Raw genomic sequence first — 14305 nt, forward strand, 5'->3', positions numbered from 1 at the left:
ACAGACCATTTTTACTTTCTTCTTTATAGTTTTTCTTTCTCTTTGTCCCTCCCTCTCTTTCTTATAGTTTTGGATATTAAATATCTGTTTTGTATATAAATAGGAAAATGGCCATTAAAAATTCATTCTTCAAGGATCAAGTAGTGGCCCTTTGCTGGGAATGGCTAATTAGTCCTGAGTGAGGTGGTTCTGAGTGCCTTCCCTGGAATGAGGCACTCCAGGTCAGGAAGCTCCTAGGCAGAATTTTCCAGCTTCCCTTTTCCAAGAGGCTCAAACACTTTACCCCCTTTTTTCAAGCCTTGCCCATGTAAGAAGATCTTAATATCATGTCCTTCTAATGAATTAGTTACAGTTAAAGTTGTTGCAAACGAAATTCCATAAGCCAAGAATATTTCTTATAAATTGCTTCCTAAAGTTTTCTCAAAGTATTTTCCTTTCCCTAGTGTCTTCAAAGAAGATGTCAGGGTATTTTTTGGTAAATAACTGGGACGCATTGTAGAGCTTTGCAAGTCCCCCTACCTTCCTTAAAATGTAACCAACTTTGGATATTAAGTAACTCTTTGAGGTCTAGGCTGACAGACAGGGTGGCATTTCCCATGCTGATCCTAAGTGACCGGGGGCAGTTTCTGGACTGTTCTGTCCAGAGGGAGTGGGAGAAACGGACTCAGAATATTGCACCATGTCTATTATGTCTTTAAGGTAGCAGTATTGGCCACACAATTGGTTTTAAATTGACAACCCTATTCTAGACTTTGTCTCAATTAGTTTCTATGATCTGGGGAGTAGTCAAAATGTCTTTCCCACAATTTTTGGTTGGGCAACATCTAAGCATAGCCTAAGGTTGCCTGAAACTCTTCCTATCTTCATTCCCACCTGACTGCCCCGGAGCATGTCCTGGGGCTTCAGGGTCACTGGCCAGGGCTTTATGAAGACTTCATGGTCCATGCTGGAGGCTGTGATGTTACAGTTAAGTTCTTGGTGAACACTGTCACCCTTTACTTGGAAAGGCATCATTGAGACCCATCACTTCATATATGGTCTTAAAAAAAGGGTAAAGGGAATGGAAATAAGAATGCTGCTTTTAATGATTTGGCTTTCATTTATTTTTCCCGTAGACCCACACCATTCCACTACAAAAAGAAAGTTTTAAAGCAAGATGATAATATGTAGGCAATGTTAAAAAGGATCTCTCAACATCATTTTTTGCCATTGGATTTCAATACATTCTTATTTACATTTAGATGGTAATGTATTCCATGTATGCAGTGGAAACCTTAGAAATGAACTAAAGCTGGATTCCTATGGAAAAAAAATACTTTACTTCCTGCCATATTGCTGCAACAGAAATTTTATTGGCAAAGTAAATTGCAATATTATTCCCAGCAGAAGATTTCTGCATATGTAAAAAAAAAAAAAGAGTATAATTGCCTCATTCAAAAATAAAAAGAGGAAAAGAAAAAAAAATGAGCAAATTGGGAAGTGTGTTGCCATAACCATAGTTAAGCTCTATATTTATTAAACATAACTTATGAAAAGCCGCATTTATTAAAAATATAAGAAAAGTGGTGAATTGTCTCAGGATATTATACCCTATGAGGTTTAAGTTCATACAGAATTCATTAAAGGGAAAAGAAAAAACAAAAAAATGAGTCAGAACTTCTAATATAGAAAATACAAGGATTTAACAAAAGATGGAAGTGAAAGCAATTTTACAGTCTTTCCTTACTAACCATCAAACTCATAATAGCTTAAAAAAGCTACAAAGAGGCAAAAAATCTAATAAAATTATACCAGCACTAAATCCTAGTAATAATGTCAATCTGGCACTATAACATTTCTGACATTTCTATCAGAAAAAACAAGATCTTTGATTCAAAGCAAAGAAAGATTCTGTGAACCATCATACAACAGACAGAATAATGATGTAGCAGGACTTGTGAAAAGTGAGAAGAGAACATTCTGGAATAATCTTGTAAATATCCTCAGTTTGAAAGGCCAAGGACTGAAAAAGTTTGGAGGCTGTGGGAGAAACCACTACAACTGGACCCAGCTCTGTGCTGCATTTAGATGTCATAGACTCCTTGAGGAAATCTAGGGATCTTTTCCTGAATTCTTCTCTGGCTCAGAGTGTTATTAACAACGGTAACATGGAAAAGTATATCTAGAATGTGAATCATTGAAGAGATGGGATTCAACCCACTAGGACAGCAGTCTCCAACTTTTGGCACTGGGGATTGGTTTCATGAAAAACAATTTCCCCATGGGCATGGGGTGGGGATAGGATAGGAGGTAGAGCTCAGGCAGTGATGGGAGTGATGGGGAACTGCTGTAAATACTGATGAAACTTCACTTACCTGTTGCTCACTTCCTTCTGGGCAGCTGGTTCCTAACAAGCCACAGACTGTTACTGGTCAGGACAGAACTGTTACAGCCCAGGAGCTATTTTTGCCGGTATGTATTACAGCTGTATGTGCGTTATAATATATGAAGGACAGAGAAGCTGGGGGCAGAGAAAAAAAATATAGAACCTTCCCTCACCAAACAGAAAATATATAATAGTGGGAATTTCTTGATCTTGAGTTTGCATTCATGACTGGTAACTCAGAGTTTGCTGAATGAAACAGAATATTCTCTTAACCTAGTGAAACTGGAACTTTAGTGAAGTAATTTCAAAAATATATAGAAAAAGCTATAATCATAAAATTTTTTTTATTATAACAAGTCAGAGTTCCCAGCTATTTCCTTAACCAAAGGCTGCTGGGTGACTTGAGCGGCTGAACAGTTGCATTCTTTGTGCCAGCCAGGCATTCAGCCTAGACTCTAAGGGGAGATGGAAAACCCACTTGAGTAAAAGGAGGAGAAAGGCAAGAGAGTCCATTTATACTGTTTATTTACTGTTTATATGTTTATTTGAAAATAAGTTATAAATTGAATTGCCTCCTTTTTAACTTGAGTAGATGTCATAAAAAAGAATAAATATTGCATTTGAAAAAAGCAGAGTTTGGGAAGATATTCTGGGAGACTGAAATAAAAGTAAGTAATATACATTTTATTTTTAAATGAATAATAGAAAAGAAACATGAGCTGTAAGAAAAAAAGAGATAAGAGATGAAATGATAGACAAAAATATACCAGGTTAGCTATAAAAAGAAGTTACTTAAAATTTAAAATTGTATTATAAAAAGACAGAGAAAGAGATTGAGAGAGAAGAATCAACAATGCAGAGAGACAGGTTAATGACATGGAGGGACCAACAGCGGGTATGGACAGAAAGCTGGTTATAGAGAGAAGGCAATAGATAGAAATTGCAAAAAGAGATCCAGGATATGAATATAACTGAAGTACTAAAAAAAAAAAAAGTTAAAAGTACAGGGGAAAAACTGAATGAAAAGAAGCTTTGGCTATGCCGAGAAAAAAAAATACTCCCCTAGGCAAAATAATTGGAAAACAATCAACAATTTCTCATGACATTTTGAAATGAAAAGGCAAAGAGTTCTAGAAGCATTGCGATAGTAGAAATAGAGCACCTAAAATGAGAAAAAACATCATACTGGCTTCAGACTTTTCCTCAGTGTGTACATTTACCAAAAGATATAGCAGACATAGCCCAAGACTGGAAATCATTCAGATGTCCACTAACAGTAGAATGCATGAAGTTTTATATTTGCACAACAAAATAGTATACAGCAATGAGAATGAACTATTTATAATGATATGATAACTGTATGCCAAAATATAGGTTAACCTCATAAAAATAATATTGAATGAAAAAAGCACAATATAAAAAAGTAAATGCTGCCCAACTCCATTTACCAAACAATACGCAATGAGGTAAAACAAATCCATGCTTCTAGAAATCAAGTAAGGGTTACTTAACATGGGGGGCCAGGAAGGGGGAAGAGGACAGGAAGGGAGGATTAGTGGGAACTTTTACAGGTGCTGAGAATATTCTATTTCTTTATCTGTATATATTTTTAGTATGTATGATTATTCATTTGATGAAGATTTACCATAACTAGACATTTATGATTTGTATACATGAATAAAAATTTTATAAATGTTGAAGTAAAATTAGAGTAGTCATTGAGGATGAGGAGTATACAATGGGTAGATGCTGTTGGATGGAATTTTAGATAAGCATTCATATTAAAACTTTAAGAGTAAGAATAAAATAGGTAATATACTCTACAGCTTCAAAATCAATAGCAGAAAAGCAAATTCTATCAAGTTACTAGAAGGAAGGAAAGATGAAAAAGATGAAAGAAAAGTAACATAGTAAACAGGAAATTAAAAATAATGTAGTTGAAATTACTACAAGTGTCAACCCCACAATAAAATATGAATGAATTGAACTGTATTTTTTTTTTTTTGAGACAGAGCCTCAAGCTGTCCCCCTGGGTAGAGTGCTATGGCATTACAGCTCACAGCAACCTCCAACTCCTGGGCTCAAGCGAGTCTCCTGCCTCCGCCTCCCAAGTAGCTGGGACCACAGGCGCCCGCCACAACGCCCGGCTATTTTTTGGTTGCAGCCGTCACTGTTGTTTTGGCGGGTCCGGGCTTGGGATTCGAACCCGCCACCTTAGGTGTACGTGGCTGGCGCCTTAGCCGCTTGAGCCACAGGCGCCGAGCCTGTATTTTTAAAAAGACATACATTATAAAATAAGATTCAAAGATATCCACAGTCCAGATATTGGTTTCAAAATACCATTCTTTAATAAAAGCAATCAGGGTTCCTTGGAGAAATAGTTGATTTCAGAGCTAGGAGAGAATCAATGAATGCTATTCAAAAGTGTCACACTCATAAAAGCATGGAAAGACCAAGGAATTTTCACAGATTGGAGCACATATGATAAGTAAGTATAATATTTAGGATACTGGATTGAATTCTGGGAAAAGATTAGTGAAGAAAAAAGAAGTCTATAGTTTCTTTATAGTAGACTTATGTAGCAATGTTAATTTCTTAATTTTCATAATGTTAATATGGTTATATAAGATAATAGCATTAGGGGAAGTTGGATAAAGACTCTACTATGAGAAACTTTGGTTTTTGAAGTTTTCTATAAATCTAAAATTATCACACAATGAAAAGATTAAGAGAAAATAGATTGTTCCTCAGTAGGTTTGTAGAGACCTTAAAAGCCTTTGAATTTGCTTACTATAATTGGTTAACAAGGTTTTCTCTGTATTTTGAGTCAATATTAGTATTAACTCCTAGAATACCTAGCTTCTCCAAGATAAACCAATTTGTGATAGTAAAATTCTATCCGTTTTTCCTATATTTTAAAACTACTTCTTTTGAATAAATATATTGCCCGTTTTTTTCACATGTCCTTTGTATTCCTTGATTTAACCATTAAAGTTTTATTTATTTCATAGTTTTCTAATCAAATAACGTGTTTTATCATTTATTAAACCCAGCTATGTTTACATTTTATTAACATTTGCTTTGTTTGTAACAATTTGAAAATTCTAATTGATTTGTATTTTTCTTCGCTTAGCTTACAAATTTGGACAGTTGGGTCATTGAGTTTAAAGCCTCTTGCTAAAAGTTTTTAAAGTTATGTATTACTTAAAGAGCACTACTTTGGTCATATTTCCTAGGTTTAAATCTTCCATTGTTCATACAATGACTGAATAGTTGATAACATAACCTTGTTTCTTAGTCCAGTGGTCTCTCTACTTACAGGATTCTTATCCAAAGGCAAAGAGAAAAAACAATAAAAGAAAAAAATGAGAATATAAATGTAATTTGTCAGGTACAATATAGAAAAAGAGGCATTTGGCTCATTGGCCAGAATGAGGCTGGGACGTGATCTGATCACCAACATCAGAATGGGGAGATGAGAATTGAGTATGTCCAGTTGACTTTTTGCCAAAGAACACATCAGCACTCTGTGCTGATGACCATACTTCACGGTCTAACTTCACATTTCATTAAATTACAAAATGTAATTCAATACGACTGAGGTAATGAGGCTTAATGTGTTGGCTTGGTACATGTTAAAAGATGCAAACCATTGGCAACCACAGTTCAGCTGCATGAAGTTTAATCCACCATCCTAGCCAAAGCCTACCTGACTTTGAAATCTTTTTGTTCTTCTTTAAAGTCTTACTACTTTGGAAACATCACAATTTTCCAACTTTAATATTTACTGGAATGATTTATAATCAGAAAACCAGCCAACAATTCTTTTGCATTGTCTTTAAAAAAACTCAACTTTATGAAATCCCTTAGTACAACTAGGAATATAGTTTCATAGAAGATAGTCTCAGGAACCCAATTACCAGGGTTCAAATTCTGGCTTAGTCATTTTTAGCTGTGCCACCTCAGGCAAGTCAATTAGCATTCTGAATGAGCTGTATTTTCCTCAACTATAAAATTTTCTCATTGGATTCAATGCATCAATATATGCAAAGTACTCAGAACCATATCTGGAATTGGGTATGTGCTTAATAAAATGTTAGCTCTTATTAAATAATTAATTCATCCCTTTAATGTTTTGGCTGCTATCTCAGGGACAGCCCTAAACAAATACAACCTCAAAACAAATACAACCTCATTTCCTACATAAGTTGAAACCTGTAGGCTTTAAATATAAGCTGGTTGGCATAAGTTGCTTATAAGACGGGTGCTTAAACTTAGATTCTAAAGTTATTTTTGTTATAGTGTAACAGTGAGAAATCTTTTAGCATTATTTTAAAAGAATTTGTGGGTTATTTATGCTTTAAAAGCCCTGCCCGTGGACAGCTGATCTGAATAGTATCACTCTGACTGTGCTTGTTGAGACCTGCCTGCTCACCTTTTCTGCCAGGTCAGCAGTTTCACAGCCCTCTTGGAAAGGTAAGAGACTCTCTGGATAAAAATTTGCCCATGCAGAGAAAAAATAGAACCTTGAGAACCAGAAACTCGTGTTAATTAAACAGATATATTCAGCTGTGGGTTCAGTCAGATAAATAGTAGATATTTTATTGACAACCACTGTGTCGTATTTTAAGTTCAACGAGGGACAGTTGAGTGATGACTAGTTTTTCGACAATAAAAACAGAAATCCCTACCTAAAAAATACTTTTAATTTAGAAACAGAGATAAGAGCTTTCTGTAGTTATTTAACTTTCCTTATTTTCATTTAAATTTTTTCCTTCAGGGAATTCGTGGCACATCAATATTAAAATTTTATGCTATATAGTATTACATCACATATACATATGGAACTTGTATTATTATATCCTCATTCCTTTGCTAAAGAAAAACAATATCTCATTTCATTTATATATGTAATTTTTTTTTTTTTTCTTAAACAGAGTCTTACTCTCTTGCCCCTGGCTAGCGTGCCATGGTGTCATAGTTCACAGCAACCTCAAACTCCTAGACTCAAGCCATTGTCTTGCCTCAGTCTCCCAAGTAGCTGGGACTACAGGCTTGTGCCACCATGCCTGGCTAATTTTACTATTTTTGGTAGAAATGGGCTCTCACTTTTGCTCAGGCTGGTCTTAAACTCCTGAGCTCAGGCTATCTACCTGCCTTGGCCTCCCAGAGTGCTGGGATTACAGGCATGAGCCACCATGCCTTGCCTCTCATTTTCATTTTAATTTGCACTCTTTGATCACCGGTGAGGTTGGTTGAATCTTTTATTGTCTACTTGTAATTCTTCTTTCGTGCATTTCTTACTTGTATTCATTTCTCTCTTATTTATCAGCCGGCTGCAAGGTGGTCATGGTAGGATTTCTTTTGTTTACTTCTTGGTTGCTGTTGCATACTCTATCTTATATACCAAGTCTTTATCTATGTTGTATAGTAGTTTCATTGAGCTGTATCTCACATACCGTAAAATTCACCCGTTCAATGGTTTTTAGTATAGAGTGTGCAACCACCATCATAATCAGTCTTAAAACAGTTTCATCATCCCCAAAGAAACTCCATACCTATTGATATTTACTCCCCATTTTCTTCCACCAGCAATCTCGACCTTCAGCAAACCACTAATCTACCTTCTGTCTGTATAGATTTGCCTACTGTGTACATTTTATCTACATGGAATCACACAATGTATAGCCTTTTGTGCCTGGTAACTTTCACATGATGTTTCCAAGCCCTGTTCGTGTTGCAGCTCTCTAGTTACTTCATCCCATAGCCCAGATGCACCTCGTTTCTAATTCATTTGTCAACTGATGGACATTAGGTTGGTTCCCCCTCCCCTTTAGGCTCTTATGAACAATGCTACCATACGCATGGATAAGTTTTTGTGTGGACATATATTTTCATTTCTTGGGTACATAGCTAGGACTATACTTTCTGTGTCATATGTTAAGTCTACGTAAGTCTACGTGCAACTTGTTGAAAAAATGTCAGACTGTCTTCTAAATGGCTACATCATTTCTAAATCCTACCCATGGTTTACAAACATACAATTTTTCCACATTCTCACCAATTGTTATGATCTGCCATTTGTGTTATAAGCATCCTATTGGGGCGGAAATGGTGTTTTATTGTCATTTGGATTTACATCTCTCTGATGGCTAATCTTTCACTTGGTAATTTTGCTACAGTATATTGCAAACTAATTTTTCCTAGAAAAATACTTGTATGCCCAAAATGCATTTTGAGAATTGGTTCATATTATCCTTTTCATTCTTATTTAATTAGTGTGCTTAAGCCACTTTAAACATGTCTTCTTAATGATTTAACACACCCTCTATGGAACTAATATTTTCTAATTTGCTTTCTATTTGCTCTTCTGTTTTTCTACAGAGTCAAGAAGGAAATATTCGATAGATTAAGAGCAGTGCTTTTCAACTGGTGTGTGCTGTGAGAGGATCTTAGGTATGCGGAGAAATTATTTCAAGAGAAGTTCAAAGAACAGTAAGCATATTCAGTTTTTTTACTCTTTTTTTCTGATCACCCCTTTTTGGTTTCTTTTTTGTGTGCTTCTAGCATACAATGTAAAGATCCCCCTTTATTTAGGGAGTTGAATTTGCCAATGTAGGAAAAAATATAAGAATAGCAATGAGGCAATTAATAATTGGAGGGTACAAACTGGTGAGGATGACATACCTTGCTGCTTAGCTAACCCTAAGGATATAACTAAGAAAAGTAAACTAAATGAAAGCCTTGCTGCACAAGGCCTCTTATGGAAAGCTCGTAATCTGACTAATTACCCATTCATGTGATTAATAAATCAGGCAATATATTCAGCTAAAGACAGACCATGCTCTCCAGATACCCATGTTGTAGAAGCTGTCACTTAGTGACACGAATAAGCTGTATAACAAGTAAAAATACATGATTAGTATTTTTTTCAAAGTAAAAATATAAGATAGAACACTCAGACGATTATAGAAAAGTTCCTTAAAGTTGTGAGATTATTAGCTGGGGCCTATTAACCACAAAAACTAAATGAACAGTCACTTGGTAATTATAGTAGGAACATATTTGTTAACGGAGAGCCAATTCCAAGAACTGATAGTGAAAATCCAATGCAATTAACATAAAACGAGCGAGTTGTGCCGTGGGAGATGGACTCAGGAAACCCACGCTGTGCTGGATCGTGGAGACTTGAGAGAATCCTCAGGGTTGGAACATTCAAAGTGGTCACTTCTGAGGGCCTGAGTACAGTTAAGCCATCGGTGCTGCGTGTCACGGGGGTGGCATCAGGTTCCTGGCAATCTGGGCTGGAATGAAGGAAGCAATTACCTCATGACATTTGCCACGCCATATGGCAGGTGGAGATTTCTCAGAATGCCATCCAATGTCACCTCAGCACAGGAAGAGAGTCACTTGATATCTGAAACTCATGAAGGAGTTCAAATTCCTGGAGATGATTATATTATCCAGGGGAAAAGACAAGACCACAACCTGAGAACTCTGCCAGTGTCAAGCCAAGGAAGAAATGCTATAAGCAGGGAGAATGGACTAGAAATTAGAGGCCCAGCAAAAATCACAGAAACAACAGTCGACAGTTACCGAGCTCAAAATGAAGTAGCTAAGAATTTGGGCTCCAGGTTAAACTGTTGTTTAATATTAGTTCTGTTTCTATTATAATTTTCACCAAAAATAAGCTGATCACATATTTATTAAGTACGTGGCACTGTGATTTCTGCATTGCTACTTTATGATGCTTAATGAACATTTGCTAAATGAAAGGGCCATCCTGCAAGGATTACAGATGTTGCTCAAACTGACTCTGCTGATAGATAAAAGAGCTAAAATCAGATCTAGGTCTGCCTCACTCCAAGTCCCATGAATTTTCTACTTTATTGCTTTGGGCAACAGTGGAAGCTGATTAAAGAGTAAGGTTGTAAGTCACCAATAACCACTTAAAGAATAGTACTGAAGTGGAATAAGAAAGAGAAAGGGGCTGAGAGAAGGTCAACAAGGAGAGTTTGAATGCTGTCTGGGGACATGGAAGTGATCTGAGGGTCAGTGACCCTGGGAGATAGAAACTCAGAAAGGTGCACATGCTGCACTTGGCCTACACAGTCACCCTCAGACCTCAGACATTATGAATCTGTCTGTTATGAAGCATGGTCTTCCCTAGGATGCTGGCTAAATGTCTCTGGCCAGTGCTCTCTATAGAGTGTTCTGCGTCGGGGGCCAGGAAGGTTAGGGAGGTTGAATGAGAGGTTTAGGCAATATAGTTGTGGTCTCAGATGCAGGTTTATCCTGCCTCCAGGCTTCCCACATGGTTGTGGCTCCCAAGGTCTGGGATTTTGTTAAACTATCCTCTCACTTTCTGCACAGAATGGGCTCACAGGGTTGGTCCAAGCAGCTGACATTTTTCATCTTTGCATCTATCCCTACGGACTTTCATCAGCAGCCAACTGTGGGACTTATGAAGTGGGATACGGGGACCCATCTGGCATTGTGCCTGAAACTCATTACAACCCCCTACTCCCTGCTTGAAAATGTTCAAACAGCCCTTCCAGTAACAATCCAGAAAACACGTATATTCTCCAGGAGTAGCGGCCCTGCCTCACCCAGCCAGACAGCATTTTGCTTTTCCCTGTGCCAGCACAGACATCACTGCAGAACATAAAAATTGTTATGTCAAGTAGTTAAGCCATTAGGCAGTTGGGTATAAGAGCTGATCTGCTACCAATGCCATCCTGCTAATGTCATCAGTGTAGGACAGACACAAGTAGAATTTGAGTCTCCGCCAATGGACTTTGTTGTACAAATGCAGCTGCTTCTCAATTATCCTGACTAATGAGCCAGAGAAACTGCCTGAGAACAATAATAGATAAGTCTCCAGCAGTTTTCAGTGAAGTGCATCACCTATAGGAGAGTTACAACAAAACCACAGGAAGAGTATGTGTCCTTTGATATAAAGTGGGGACGCCTAAACTGGATTTGGAGCATACATTTCTAAGTTACACTGATGTTAAAGGCTGAATTGCAGCCAAAGCAGATGGACTTAATTCCAGAAAACCAAGGAGGCTGCCAAAGAGCCCAAGCTAACAGATTGTTGTAGTCACATAAATAGGTCAAGTAGAACCTTATGCATGCTCCGGGGAAAGCTCTGATATATATGCACACACTCTAATACAGACACATACACACATGTGTAGAGACAGACATATACAGAGATATATCTGAGATATGTAGCCATTATATATATGTATATATACATAATATATAGAGAGATATTATATAGGTAAATATGTTACAGATATACCTATATATCTGTATCTCTATGTGTATGTACAAATAAGCAGGAAGTGATATTATTACATTTAAGCTTGTCCTACAGAAACGTTTTTGCTACAGGCTACCCTACTGCGGTATGGATGAGGCTATGTATACCAAAATTCTGATATTTGCAGTAACTGAATCCATTTGGAAATTTCTACATTAGCATCAACAATCTCAAATCCTATACAAATGTGTTACAGTGTTATAGAAAAGCTAGTCTAGTGTTACAGAAAAACTGCATATTTTGACTGGAATATGGCACAGGAAAGGGCAACGTGTTAAAACAATACTGGGTAAAATTCCAAATATGGGAATGTTTCACTTACTTCATCATGGAAATCTGATGCAATTATTATCAACAAAATCAAGTGTCTTCTATTAGTGAAGTCTGTTCCTAAGAAACATACATTGTTTCCAAATGACCATGGCTTCCTCCACTCTTGTAACCTACTGTAATATTTTCCACAAGGGTTATTAAGTAATTTTGTTTGTCTAAAGTGGCCCAGAAAGTGTCCCTTCTTGATATTATTCTTTTGCATTTTTACTCAGCGTAGAGTGATTGAATGATGCCTGTTGTTAGGCCAGCTTTATCAATCCCTTTCGATAATGCAACAACCAGGGGCAATTGAGATTTGGGGCAGATGTATGAAAAAGATACTCAGATACAGTAGTGCTGGATCATCATGGGTTTTCCCAGATACTGACTTTTTCTTGGGTGTCACCCATTATAGCTTTTGATGGGCATTTTTGCACTGAAGGCTGCCACAGACTCTGAGTCCCTACCCCTACTCCAGACCCCAGGGGAGCTGATGCTTTTCCAGGTCCTATTGCGGAAGTTTAATACTCATTCCCTTAGATGCCTTTGAAAGAACTCCTCTATTGAGAAGGAACTGCTGGCCCAAAGTCCCCTCCAAGTCTTTCATGCTCTGAGTCCTTGCCTGCCTGGCTAACTTAGACTTGCATTATGAAAATGGGAGTGTTGAGAATCCAATCAGAGGAAGCTGCCGGAAGGCAACGTGTAGTTGAGTAGGTAATTTGTTCAGTTATCACTTACCATTTCTTATTCTAGAGCTTTCTAAAGGTCAAAGCAGTTAAGCCTATGAAGAGTTGGCATTGAGGACAAGAATTGCAATCTGTCTTACCCTCAGAATTTTGGAGGAAAGGTGCAAAGAAAAATGTGCTTTTGTTCTTCATGGTGAGTTTCCACCACTCAGTGTGCAAGGAAAAGTTGGGCATCTAGTTTATTCTTCTCCCTGGTTTCTCAAACTAGAAGTTTGTTTTTTAACTATAGGTTATAGCCTTATCTTACAAAATAAATGTATTTATGGTGACCAGTACTTGTTTTTAAAAATAATGAAATATAACAGACCAGAATGAGCACATGCTCTTTCACACACACACATACACAAAGTGTGTGTATTGAACAAACATGAGGAATGCATTTTGGCTTTTTTTTTTTTTAAACAATAGATTGGGGTTAAAGAAAAAAGAAAGAAAATGAAAGAAAGGCTAGGGTTTTATATCAAGATTCACATACTCAGAAACCTACAGGAGCCATTCAGGTAACATAAATTTGCACTCAGACCAGCTACTGGTCTGAACAAGTCTGTAGGTACCACGGGTGACTGGAAAGTACATCCCCTATTTACTCTCTAAGTGTGATGCAGTATTTTAAAATGTGAAAGTCACTATGCAGGCCTCAGAGAAAACATTGGCACAACAGTCCCTTACTACTTCCAAGGGTCTGCTTAGATGATATTTCCTCAGGAAAATCTTCCACAGACTAGATGTGTGCTCTCTATTGTGTGCTCTTCTAGAATGATGTAGTTTCCATTGAACTGTTTACCACGATTTTATCTAATGATCTGTGTGACTCTTTGTTTAATGACACTATCCACAAAATCAGGGCTTGTGTCTGCCCAGGTCACTTCTGTGGCTCCAGTTCCTCATGGGTACTTAACACATAATAAACATATAAGAAATATTTGTAGGGTGCATGCGTGAGAACTTGAAGAGAGATATTAAGGGGTGCAAGCTTACCAGTGTATAGGAAAAACATTATTTTCAGAAGTTATTTCCTGGTTGATTAACTTATCTGGCAAGCATGTCTTGACTACCTGCCAGGTTCTAAGTCCTGCATTGTGCCCTAGAGATGGAAGCAGATTATGTGACAGTCACTGCCCTCATAGAGTTCACAACCTAATTATTCCATGTTTTTTATATTTTATTTTTAGCATTTCAATATTACTAAAGAAGATGAACACAGCAACTTTAAGACATAAAAACATAGTTTCCAGAGAATTTGTAAAAATATGTTTTATTCTGATCCCGGTTATCATCCTCACACCCACTACTTTCATTATAATTTTATTTTCCATTGACATAACATCATGGAATTATTCAGAAAATTAAAGCAACATAGTTAGAACCACGTCAGTGCAGTACCTGTCACATATAAAGACAATCAATACCGGGCTGATCTGGAATCAAGAAGACATCAATGCATCTGTATTAACTGTAATAGATTCTAAATCCCTTTTACCTATTATTAGCAAGTTTACTTGGAAACAAGCCAGTAAGTATGTTGTCCAATTATGAGATGCATTTGGCTTTTGG

Source organism: Otolemur garnettii, unplaced genomic scaffold (assembly GCF_000181295.1).
Source record: "Otolemur garnettii isolate 467f Iridium unplaced genomic scaffold, OtoGar3 scaffold00017, whole genome shotgun sequence".
NCBI classification, from domain to species: domain Eukaryota; kingdom Metazoa; phylum Chordata; class Mammalia; order Primates; family Galagidae; genus Otolemur; species Otolemur garnettii.